The 12,946-nt window shown below is 39.3% G+C and overlaps 1 long non-coding RNA gene across 1 annotated transcript in view; it reads left to right on the top strand.

The window, feature by feature from the left end:
• The window catches only part of LOC110073806 (uncharacterized), a 47,866-nt gene extending 35,342 nt beyond the window's left edge, over window positions 1-12,524 (top strand). The window contains exons 2-3 of the long non-coding RNA XR_002299650.3: window positions 5,218-5,281; window positions 8,509-12,524. This is a non-coding gene — a long non-coding RNA (uncharacterized LOC110073806). The remainder of the gene's footprint in view (window positions 1-5,217; window positions 5,282-8,508) is intronic.
• Window positions 12,525-12,946: the final 422 nt, after the last annotated feature.

Here is a 12,946-nt window from a genome sequence, read left to right as displayed (position 1 = left end):
AAGGTGCTTTTAACCAAATCTAGTTCAACTATTTTAATTATTTTAGGTCTACCAACTTTTTTCATTTGAAAAATCTCCCAAGGTTTTTTTAGACAGTACTCAGAAGTGGTTTACCATTACCTACTTCGGGGTGGGGGGGGGAGGCCCTTGGACTGTGCAGCTTGCCTAAGGCTACATAGGCTGGCTCTACTTCTGGGAGGCCCAGCAGGGAATCCCAAAATACTTAACTCAAGATGCCTTTAGACTGGAAGAGACAACACAAAAGGGAGAAGGGAAGAAGGAGAGAAGGAAGCAGCTGAGCTGGTCACATCCTTATACTAGATTACAAATAGTTTGAAAAATCTGCTATGGTATCTCACAATCTCAATGGTACAAGCTGCCAAACACTTGAGATGAAGTCTTCTCAAGGAGTGGCACATCTTATCCATATATATGTATGTGTATATATGTGTGTGTGTGTGTGTGTGTGACTACACCCAATGTTTGGCTGCACTGTTCTATTTGCAATCTATAGTTACCATCATTCCATATTTAATTGTATATAATGTACTATTATGTAAGTCAAAACACCTCTAATTCCAAAGATTTTGCTCAAAGAGATACAGGTTTTGCAAATTAAAGTTTTGGTCAAATGAGCGTTGGCTTCAGAAGAATCTGTAAAGGGGAAAAGTTATGGAAAATCCAATTATCCTTCCAAGTGCCATGTTAACCTTCATCTGACCCAAAGGCTGCATGATTTGTTTTCTCGACTATAGCCTCCAAAATTACAGTTCAGCAATTTTGAAAGATGCCGTCCAAAAATGGAATTTTTCCAAGCGCTGATAAACTCCTCTGTTTAGTTCTTAACTCTGGCATTATCACCCTCTAACAAACACACTTAAGTCTTAGGATACACATTTATTATTCAAAGAGTAGTGCCTCAAAATAGAATGGTAGTAAAAATAGAAAATAGAACTGAGTTCTGCAAACGATTCATCTTGTTCCAGAGGAATGCGGCAAGGGTTAAGGTAACGGCTAGAACATGTTCCTTGCTTGGTTAAGGGAGGGGGAGGAGAGCCAGTCCTTATGACAACAAATTTTTATTAGCAGAGTTTCTTTGAAATGATTAAATAGCTCAAGGTAAAAGATTGTAAGGCTTTCATTTAGAATATGGGTATGAGGCAGCATTTTACAGGTAGATCTACTGGTCTTACCGTGTGGCATTCCAGGAAATCATTCTTCCCAACTTATTTGCTTATTTATTTTAAATGTTCAGATGCCTTTCCAACATTTATGCAGCTTATTATTTACAAAATCCTTACCACAAAAATTTCTAGGCTGGTTTTCATGAAAAGGTCAGTTAAAATCATAAAGTAATGTACAATCAATCGGAGAGGACGAATCCCTATGTAAAAGAGCAGACTGAGATTTAGCGGCACTATGAGGCTAAGGTACTGACTCAAGAAGGGATATCATGGTCTTTAATCTGCAAGACCTGAGCAGGACTCTTAAAGACAGGACCTTCTGGAGATCATTAATGCCTAAGGTCACTGTAACTCGGAAATGACTTGCCGGCATATAATAGCAAGGAGACTCCAAAGCAGAGCTGACCAAGCAGATGTCACGCACATATACACATCAGGTTCAAGTACATAGTATCCAAAACCAGTCCCATGTTTCTCTTTCCATCTATGGCAAAATGATGATGTGATCAATACAAAATGAAACAACTATGATATCCACTATCTGTTGCCTGAGGCACTATCTCACTCTGCCTCATGTTAGAGCCACCGCCTAGGCTTTGTTTTGACTGCAATGGGTCAGGTTAAAATCCACTCAAAATATATCCCAGAAGCCACTGACTTTATTTTGATGTGATATCTCTTGGTATGCATGCCAGGATGAATTACCAGGGCTGGCCCTATTCTTATGTAGAGTGGGCATGGCATCTATGCAGCTGCTAATAGGATAAATTCACTTTAAGCCCCAACTAAAGTAGGCTCATTAGAATCAATAGGGTTCATAAATGGTGTCTACTAAGAACCACACATTTCAATTAACATACTAAATTTGGGATTAACATGGGATTTAGCTCATGGAGTAACAAGAAAGAGCATTGTTTGGTAGCTTTTTTAACCTTCCAGGGACAGATGTCTGTATAATTGTCATCCCCAGAGTCCAAAATATCTTGGCTAGTTTCCCATACTGTATGGTTTGACTTGCAGGGAAGGAGATGCTGTGTGTTTCAGGAAACAAAGGCCAGGGCCCTGTTAAATATTTACACATGTGGAACTTCAGCTGTTAAAGCAGCCATGGCAATCAGGTGACGTGCCAGCTCTTACATACAACTGGCACCATGTCAGAGTGCTGCAGTGCCCTCCATACTTGGGACTCACTGTAAAGATCAACCAGCTGGTACACCATAGGCCAACCCTGTGTGCTATAGATAAGTGGTGATACCACGTTTCAAACCACCAGAGACAGATGCCAAAGGAAATCTAAGGATGTGATGAAATGAGACCTAATGAAGTGGAATGCATTATATGTTCACCCATGCAGCTACCACTTAAAACATCCTTTGGCTACCAGCCTTATCTCCCTGTCACAACTTTTGAAAGTTTCCTGCTCCACAGGTGTATTGGGACCTTCAGGGTACACACTCTACTCCATATTTGTGATGGCCAGTGGAGGGCGGACAAATGTGAGGGCCCAGATTCACACAATGAGCATCTGCAAGCATTGTAGGTGACATGATCATTTTTAGAGCAGGGAGAAGACTTACATCCTGATGCCTTTATTGACTTAGTCTTGGTTTAGCTTTTACACAGAAGTCAAAATCATAACTGGTCAGTCTAAGTCACTATTAGATACTTAACAACAGAATGTGTATTTCCATGGCATTTGTATGTATGTAAAATGTATACATATTCATAGCATATAAACCAGAATAGTCAAGTGCATCATGCTTTAAAATATTCAAAGCAATAAAGAACCACAACAGTGAGAAAGCAAATAGCAAGCATCTATTCATCTACAAGTATGCATTTATTCTTTTGACACACTGTGATAATATAGTTTTTACAAGGTATAAAAATTAACCAGGCCACATGGTCTTAAATTACACTGTTGTTTGTCTTTTCTCAATTTGATCTTAATATCAAAGAGTGGCCCCTTTAATCCTTGCTGAGAATCTTAAACCCATCATTGAAACTTTTGCTCCTCCCTAATGAAATCATCAGTTTTATGACTGACTGGGAGAGCCATGATAATCCACTTCCAATGACTTCAGTTTTTATTTCTTTTCCAAAAGGTTTCTGTTTCATTAATGCTCCTTTTATTTTGCAAAGAAGTTAAGACAGGTGACACTCCTTGTCCTGTTTAAGATTAGGTGCAGTGATGTGATTAGATCTGGTGATATTGACCTCCTGCTGGCTTCCCTTCTTATGCAGAGAGGGGGTGAACAACCCCATCTATGCCCAGGAGCATGTCCCTTGTTATGTAACATCAAGATAAAGGCTGGTTTTTAACTGTTTGAACCAATCTGATGGTATCTTTGTAATCTGGCACCAGCTTCTAGTGTTTGCATGCAGAACAGCAAATGATGCTATAAAATAGACAGGGAGCATTCAAGGCATGGAAAGAGGGAATAGTAATAAAACTGAAGCAGTGTTCTGAAGTTGGATCAGTTAATTTTTTTCGGACTTCAACTTCCGGAATCCTCTAGGCCAATGGTTCCCAACCTTGGGTCCCTAGATGATCTTGGACTAAAATTCCCTTTACCACTTACTGTGCTGGCCAGAATTTCTGGGAAGTATATATAATCCAAGAACATCTGAGGACCCAAGATTGGGAACCACTGCTCTAAGCATGCTGGGAACTATATATCTTCATTACCTTATATAGCCCACCTTTCGGTAAGCTCAAGATCACATACATGACTCTCCTCTTCATGCTTTATCCTGACAACACTCCTGTGGGTAGGTCAGATGTTGTGTGTATGTGACTTAACAATATTACCCAGTGAGCTTCATGACTGGGTGGAAATTTGAGTGGCTGAATGTCTTAGTCTGCTACCCTAACCACTACAATGGCTTTCTTGTGGTCTACAAAAGTAAACTCCACATACACAACACAAACACTTAATCTATTTGATGAAGTAGATTGTAATTAGTATTTAGTTTGTTAAGGTACTGTAAGACCATTAATTAACTGCTAGAGTAAGCTGCTATGCAGGACAAGATATAAATTTGTAAACAAGACAAATAACAAAAAAAGAAATTTAAATAGTTATATTCTTATATTTCTTAGCCTGGGCTTTGAATAACTAGTTACAAAATCTCTTTTTTCCTAACTGATGCTATAACTCTGTTACATGATTATTTGAACATACTAAGTAACAACGTACCTCCTTTTTTGGTGCAACTCTAATTGTTCCGTAACTTTTATATTTATAGGTATACAGCCTCACTAAATGCTGGATGAAAAATATTATCAATAGTTTCAAATATTGGCTTGTGTTGTTGGCTGGGAGCCTTGTGCTGTTTGAGGTTTTGAGGGGACTATGAAGGAGAGGAGAATGCGTACCACAGGCTAACAATGTGTAACTTTTAGACTTTTCCACTAAAAAGGAACTAATAGTTGCAATTTTAATTCCTTTTGAAAAAATTGAAAAGAATTTTTTTTTAAAAAAAATTGAAACTAACTATTTGGGGACTTGGCATTAGATCTGTAACATTACTTTTTAAAAGTTACTTTCTAAGTTTTCATTTGGTTTGGTTTTCAACATAATGTTTTGTGTACATGGGAGGTTCCTTTAACATCTGCTGAACAGCTACACAGCTAAGATCTTGACTGTTTCTGTTCTGCAATTGCTTTACCCAAAGGAAAACAAAATTTATCCATCAGCAAAGAATGCTACATCAAAAGAAACCCATAGAGGAGATTACAGGACAGGTGACTCAACATGACTTGGAAGCAAATTCTCCAGGCTCTGTTAAATATCAAGGCCTACAGAATCTTCAGTAGTAAATACTTGATGATTGTGTAACATTACTTCCATCATTGTTTTTACTCCCTGAGGCATTTTTAACTTGTGCCCCCTCTGTTTTGCCAATTTTCCCCGCCTCTCATGATGCATACCTGAACCGTGCATGTCATATCATGATACCTCAACCAGTTTTTATTCCATTTCTGCACGTCTTTTTCCAGATGTATTTAACATTACCTTTTTGATTTCAGCAGGATCTCAGAAAAAGTCCGGAGAGGCCTCTAATCTTCTATACGGATGCTGTGACTAAAATCAGTAAGGATTGAGACTTCAGAATTCTCTGTGTATACATTTGACCAGATGAGTGGTATAAAAATGAAATAAATACCTACCTACCTATGAAATTTTACAGAGAATTAGTTAATAGAGGGTTTGTAGTAAAGCGAATTGTAATAGGCAGTATCCCTGACCTCATGTAAGGGCACCAGGCTAGATTAGACTGAGGAGGACATTGTCTGGAACATTTCTCACATGCATTTCAATTATTTTGCCTTTTTATTTTGTATTTTAAATGTTGTAAGCTGCCCAGAGACCTTCGGGTAGTGTGGGCGGCATATAAGTTAAATAAATGAATGAATGAATGAATGAATGAATGAGTAAATAAATAAATAAATAAATAAATAAATAAATAAATAAATAAATAAATAAATAAATAAATAAATAAATAAATAAATATCCCATCCAACAGAGGAGAATATCCATGGCCTTTAATTGTGGTTGCTTCCAGATCACCCAGCATCTGTTCAGCACCTGTTGCTTGAAGTGTCCATCTTATGGCTGAACTCAGAGAGTTAAATTTTAAAAGGAACTTATTGGCAGCCAGGTTGCTTCCAATTGCATAAGTACTTAATTGGCTGAAATTCTGTGGCTAGCTTTTTGGAGCATCTGTCCCCAATGTCATCTGCCTTGGGGATCATCACAAGTGAAGCTCTTGTGGGTGGCCACTTCGAGGGAGGCCCATAAGTCATTTACTAGAGACAGAGCCTTCTTCGTGGTGACTCCAGCCTTATGGAACCAGCTTCTGGAGGAGCTTTGCCTGGCCCCCTCCCTGAGGACACTTAGGAGGCGATTGAAGACGTGGCTTTTCAGGGAAGCTCTCCACACCAACCCTAGCTGACTACCTTTTGACTACCTTTTGTCTGTTCTAGCGCCATCTGTTTTCATTGGTTTGCTGTTAAACTGGTTTTAAACTGTTCTCATTTTACAGTATTTTGGGTTTGTTCTGCTCTTATTGTAAACCACCCAGAGTAGTGCCTCGGCACTAATGGGAGCAGTATACAAATTTAAGTAATAAATATATAAATTAGTGTAGTAAGTAGCAACCAGAATAGGCTCATTAAATCAGTGGAGATTTGTTAAGTCAACTCCTTTGTAAGTTTTATTGATTTAGTTGGACCTAATACACTAAGCAACAGGATTTCAGTCATTGTTTTATTATTACCTTACATTAATATTCCAGCACATCTGAAAAATTAGAGGGCAATGCTCTCTGGTTCTCTTTGATAAGCAATTCTGATCTTGCACTTTGGAAGTATTTATAAAAATAAAACATATAAGACCAATAATTATTTGCTTGTTACTTAGCACTGATAAAAGAATGGCATAAAATCTGGAAACATGGCCAAACAGCCCAAAAAACCTACAACAACCATTCGGGTGAAAGTCTTTGAGAATACATAGTACTGTACTCATTAGCTCAAAGTATCTATTTACATGTAAAAGTAACATTTCTTTCAACAAAAAAGAAACATTGTTTCTAGGTTCTGACCAACATATACATTACAGATAAACTGTCATTCTAGCTGAAATTGCACCAGTCTTTTAGAAACTTAATTCCTGCAGACTTGAATATCTGAGAAATCAGATATGCAAAAAAGCCTGTGTTTAGTTCACAAAGACCAAGCACAAAACAAAGCAAATTAATTTCCAAACTAAGGGAAGGATGAAAAGTTCCTGCTGTGACAATCAGATGTTTTTAGCATTTAAGCAATCTCTTTCTTCTAATGACAGGCTACGTTTAAGGTATAATTTAGCCCTCATTCTGATGAATAGTATGGTTGCTGCTGGGCTAAAGCCAAAAGAAATGGCATCAAAGAGAAGGGGGCCAAAGTGCATACTGTACTTATGCCTACTTCCCATTTTAGAGGCGATCCGTATGGCTAATGAAAACTGTAGTGGTTTCTAGACATCGCTCACATACCAGACTGTATAACTGCATCTAAAGTTCATGGCTCCAATAACAGAAACACTGAAATACTATAGTTCATATGAATCAAGGATAACTGATTGCCCAACCCTGAACTAAATATCTCTCCAAGGTATTACTATGCAAATTGCAGAAGACTCATTTTGTTCAAGCCCACATACTTCATGCGGAGTAGCCACAAGCACACACAGACATGTCTTATCTCATTTCAAACAGCAGCAATAGCTCAAATATAAACTAGCTGAGAATTATTCGTCTAAATGCCACCCAAGCAACCATGATTGTTTCACTAATAACTCAGCTATGCACACAGAAATCAGTAAATAAACCGCCACTTACTTGAGAATAAGCTCCACTGAACTCAATTGGCCATACTTCCAAATACATATGTAAATAAATGAACTGTACAAATACTTTATTATCTATTACCACTCCATCATAAGCAAATAGCATAGCTATCAGTCAAAAGGCTACTGACATCTAAGTTAAGGTGAATCCCACTTTATTCACAGGGACTTACATCCCATTCAATGGGCGTATAATTGCAGTCATTGGCTTTTCAGAACTCAGGTTGTCCAGTGATGCGGAATGGCAGTAGGCAAGGCTACTAGACAGACAGACAGACAGACAGACAGACAGACAGACAGACAGACAGACAGACAGACAGACAGACAGACAGACAGACAGACAGACACTTCTTCACACAGCACAGAATTTAATGTGTTACAGCAAAATATAATAATGGGTGTCACCATGTAAGACTTTAAAGGGATACTACTGGGCAAATTCATGGAGAAGTTACCAGTGACTACTATTCATCATGGCTATATGTTACCTCCTCCAGAATCAGAGGTAGTATATTTTTGAGTATCAGACCGGTATTATCAGTAATCCTCCTCATCATCTTAGAACTGTAGAGCTGGAAGAGACCCTATGGATCCTGCACTGAGCCCAGTCCCTCTCAAGGAAGCACAGTGGGGAATCAAACTCCTGACCACTGGTTCCACACCCAGATACCTAAACCACTGAGCTGTCCAGCAGTTGCTGGAGAACCTGATGGGAGAGCCCCATTAGGCTCATGTCTTGCCTGTGGGCTTCCCAATGGCTTCATATACTTTACCACAGAACCCATGACAACAGCCATGTATCAGCTGTATTTGCTCAGCTGTATCATCTCCAAATTATAAATGGGGAGCTGGGGCATTGTGAGTTAATGGCTGTGTTTAAAATAATTTGCAACTAATGTCTGTTTTTTCTTTGTGGCGTTTTATTTCAGATTACATAACACGTGAACCAAGACAGTTGAAGAAACAAGCCAACAAGACAAGGAGAGTGTTTGCATAGCTGGAAGTAGTTTCTCCTTGTTTGTCCTTGTTCTGAGGTGGATTTGGGCCTGTATGCTTTGGTGGATCAAGAAAGTTGTTTGAGTTTCACATTGGAGGGCATATTTACAGTCCTGGAATATCTCTGTTGTGACTTCCTAAATCTTATTGACTAGTTGACCTTCAAATAAGCGAACACTTGCTGCTTGTCACAATCTATATTTTCAGACATAGTCATAATAAGAAGTTTCTACGGTCATGTTCTTGTCAGCTGTTGATATATCGCAGAGTGATAGCCAAACATCATTAGTAGTTTAACCTAAAGGCCAAAGCCTCCTTTAACTCCACACACTTCTGAGGTTAAAAAATTGTATTTGAATTCTTGATTAGCTTACCATGATTGTTGTGTATAGGCTTATCTTCCTGATTGGCCCTCTTCAGTAAAGCTGAAGTGGGAATACCTCAGGCATTTACATTTTCCATGCATTGTTCTTCTAATAGTGTAAAGAGTTGAACTGAAGTTTTCCTTGACTTATGGCTCAGTTTGTTTATCAATATAATGTGGGATTTGTTGCCGCTGTCTGAAGAAGCTGCCTTATCATCACCCGTAAAACAATTCATGTATCTTCTATTCTCTTATTCCTTGTTTCAAGCTCTCATCCATCATGATAGTTGCCAAACTGATAGTCTTTACAAACAACAGTTCCATTAGGGCAGGACTACAGGGTCTCTTAACTTGGAAACTTTACCAGTGACTGCCCTCAACAGCAGCAGAGGATGGGAGAGCAGCATGGGAGGGGGGAGAGATGTGCCATCGACACAAAGAACCGGAAGCCATAAATTGGGACTGGCACCAGCCATCCTGCAACTAATCTGCTGCTCCCTGTTTTTCTATTGTAAGCCCAAATAAAAAGGGCCTATGTGCCCCATCAAGGTAATGGAGGGATCCACATGAAGCTCAGGTTGATTTTTATCTACAGGAAGAGGAGAGAATGGAAGCCAATGCCTTGACATCTTGTTTTGTACTGGAACTGCAATCTTTGGATTTCCCAGCAGTCTGCTTTCAAGTACAATGGCTTCTGCATCTAGCCAGATATTTTGGATGTTTTGCTTCTTCCCTAGACCATCAACATTTGTGATATCTGTACATGACAAAGAATTTTGGAGGAATCAAAAGTTTCCTTTCTTTGTAACTTTTTAGTCGTGTGATAAGGGTACGAACCCAACCGAGACTTTTTGTTTTGTTCCGAATGACATGGGTAAATTTTTTAAAATAAATATTCAGAAAGGAGGATTCACTGCACAGTAAAGTGCTTGCTGAGATTCCAGCTGTGCTTGTTACCTTTGTTCGCTTACACTGCCTCTGGGCTGCAAAAAAGGAGACCACTTCCTCTTACCTCTTTCGGAGGAGCTGGCCAGGGAGAGCAGAGTGACCAGAGTGGTGAAGGAAAGGACAGAACACAGCAGAACAGCCAAGGTGATACACAGAAGAGGAAGGAAAAAGACCAGAACAGTAGAGCCCTCCAAGGGGTAACTTGGCCAAGACCAGAGCTTGGAAAATTGACTTTTTGGACAACCACCCCTCAAAATTCCCCACTGGCATGGCCATTTCTTTAAAAAGTAACATTTCAAACTTTAGAGGGCTACTATCTATTCTTACCATGTAAGCTCGTGTTGGAGCTTCCTGCCAATGGCTGACAACAGATTGTCATCTTTAATGGCTGGAACACCCTATATATAACATCTGTTGTCTAAATAGAGCTGTTTATATATAAGAAACTCACTCACAGTCTCAGTCTACTGCCACATAAAACTCTTGGGATGACCATGGAGGCAGCCCTATCAGTGGGACTGGGAATGAACTGCCAGAGAAAAGTGTTATAAGACTGCTATAAGAACAACAATGATGTTTAGGAATTCTATAAATGAAATTTGTCACTAGCGTCTCTCTCTTTTTCATTTGCTACCCTTCTTCTTCTACCTTCTTCTTATCCAAGCATTGACAGCCTCCAGATGTTTTAGAGTAAACTCCCTCAAAGCCCCAGCCAGCACTAGTGGGTCTGTGATGATAGACGCTGTAGCCCAAAACAGTTGTTGCCTCCCCATCTGCGTAGCCCTACTGCAATTGACATGCTGTACTGCTCAGTCTATAGACAGGACAGCTGTTTTATTTAAATAACAAAAACCAGGGGGATGATAATGGGCCCCTCTCTGCCCCCAGTAGCACTGATTAAAGCTGAAAAAATAACTCTGTTAGCATCAGTAAATAGCATAGGTTTCATGTAAACATATCTGGTATGTTTTCCCCTGTGTTTCCAGCTGCTTTACTGACAACAGATGAGCTGCAGAATGAGAAGGATGCCAGCAAAACATGGCATGGATTTTCCACTACTCCACAACAGCACCTTTGGGTTTTTTCCTTCATCAGCAAGTGCAATGGACTTGCTTCTCATCACTGGAATTATCTACCATGCTGGGACATCAGTCTTTTAAAATGGGTTTATTTGGACTCACTCCAATGAGAGCTGCCTTCTCCTGTAGGAGCCTGCCCACTTATTAGGTTCGTCAAATCCTCTTGCAAGTCCCAACAAACCCTAAAGTTAGGGTGGATGCTTGTTCATTACTAAGAAGAAAAGGCAATGCCTCACAAAACAGAGGCTGAGGCATGATGCAGATTTGCATAAAATGTATGTGTTAATTTATCTATGTAGATGGAAATTGCTAAATAAGTAATTTAACTTAAATGGAAATGTTACTGAAAATCTGAACATCTCCTCATAGTAATGAAAAATGTGGCCAAGGGTGCTCCTGTGTCTGCTAAGTCTCCTGTCCAAGTACTTCCACCAGATGGGCAATGCCAAGTCTCCTGCATCCTCATCTTAGGGTCTTTGTCTCTTACCCAGACTTAGATTACATAAGCTTTAAGACAAAGGAGACCATCAGTGGAGAATTGTACTCTGTAAAGTAATGCACATGGCCAACCTACCTGAAGTACATCAGCTTGGGGCCAAAGGATGGGCTCACCACAGCACAATTGGATGGAGTCAAATTGTAGTCGAGTAGAACACTAAAGTCTTGGAGAACCTTTTCTGGGAAGGTTGTTGTAGGTTTTTCAGGCTATTTGGGTGTGTTATGGAGGTTTTTCTTCCTAATGTTTTCCCAGTCTCTCTGGCCAGCATCTTCAGAGGACAGGAGTTAGAACTCTCTCTGTGTTCTGGTGTAGTGTGTGGGATAGTTGATTATTTGTAGCTGCGGGGTCAGCTTTTTGTCCTTTTCAGGAGAGTGGGTGATTATGGTGATCAGGGTGGTTTTTGTTATGGGTGTATTGTTGTGATAAGGAGGAGATGATCTGTCATTGTGATTGATCAGTGTTGTTAGCTAGTCTTTTGTGTGCAGTGGTCACTGGTCCTTGTGGCTGGGTAGTGTTTGTTGACCTTTTTGCAGGCTGTATTTTTCTGTGCTGGGAGCCAGGAAAGAAAGTCTTTTAAAAAACTAAGAGCCCATCCCTACATTTCCTTGACTGAAAAAGAAAAAAAATACTGTAGTTAAACCAACTTCCTTGTGCATGATCTTCCAAGAACATTAGGAAACCATGAATAAAGTTGATCCAAGTTGCCATTTGTGACAAATGCCTTATTTCACTCCTGTCATAGCAGAACCTCATGTGCACAGGCCTAGGAGAGGACTGGATGGGCGGGATCAGTTAAACAGATAGTTAGACAGAGTTCGAGAAAGAGAAGGTGAAAGAGAGAATGAGAGTGTGGAGGAGAGAAATTGAATAATCAGGATAGATAGTCAGAGAACTAGAGATATCAGATATTAATAAGTTGGTTAAAGTGAATAAATCAATAACACATGAAGAAGGGAACGTGGAACCAAGTATAAGAAGTTTTAATGAGTGATTCTATATAATGATTAAAAAGAACATCTGTGATTAAAATTCAGTCTAAATAAACAAGTTATGTTGGCAGCAAGTGTCTGATTCAAGTTTTGTGCAAGTGTGGATAAGGGATATCCACTGGTGGCAGCGAATGAAAGAGAAAACATCAACAGGGAACACTGGGTGGATCGTCACACCATTTTAAATTTTATTTTGTTTTTTAGCTGAATAAAAAAATGCTGAGTGCCACTGAAAATATTCCATAAAAGAGCAACTGTGTACTAGTCAATCTGCTGTCTTGCCTTTATTTTAACCATTGTAAATCCTCTTTCTCTTTTCCATTCTTTTACTTTCACAGATATAAATCTATCTATATGTATACTACTGTACAAGCAAACAGACAAAATACACAGTGAGAAACAATGTTCTGTCCAATGCTTTGCCAACCAATAAGGGTTACAATCCTTAAACATGTGGTAAATAATGACACTAAGTGAACAGTTGTGTTTCAC

The sequence above is a fragment of the Pogona vitticeps genome, chromosome 4 (assembly GCF_051106095.1).
Source record: "Pogona vitticeps strain Pit_001003342236 chromosome 4, PviZW2.1, whole genome shotgun sequence".
In the NCBI taxonomy this organism is placed as follows: domain Eukaryota; kingdom Metazoa; phylum Chordata; class Lepidosauria; order Squamata; family Agamidae; genus Pogona; species Pogona vitticeps.
Note: the sequence above shows the minus strand (reverse complement) of the source record. Positions and strands in the feature narration are given on the sequence as shown.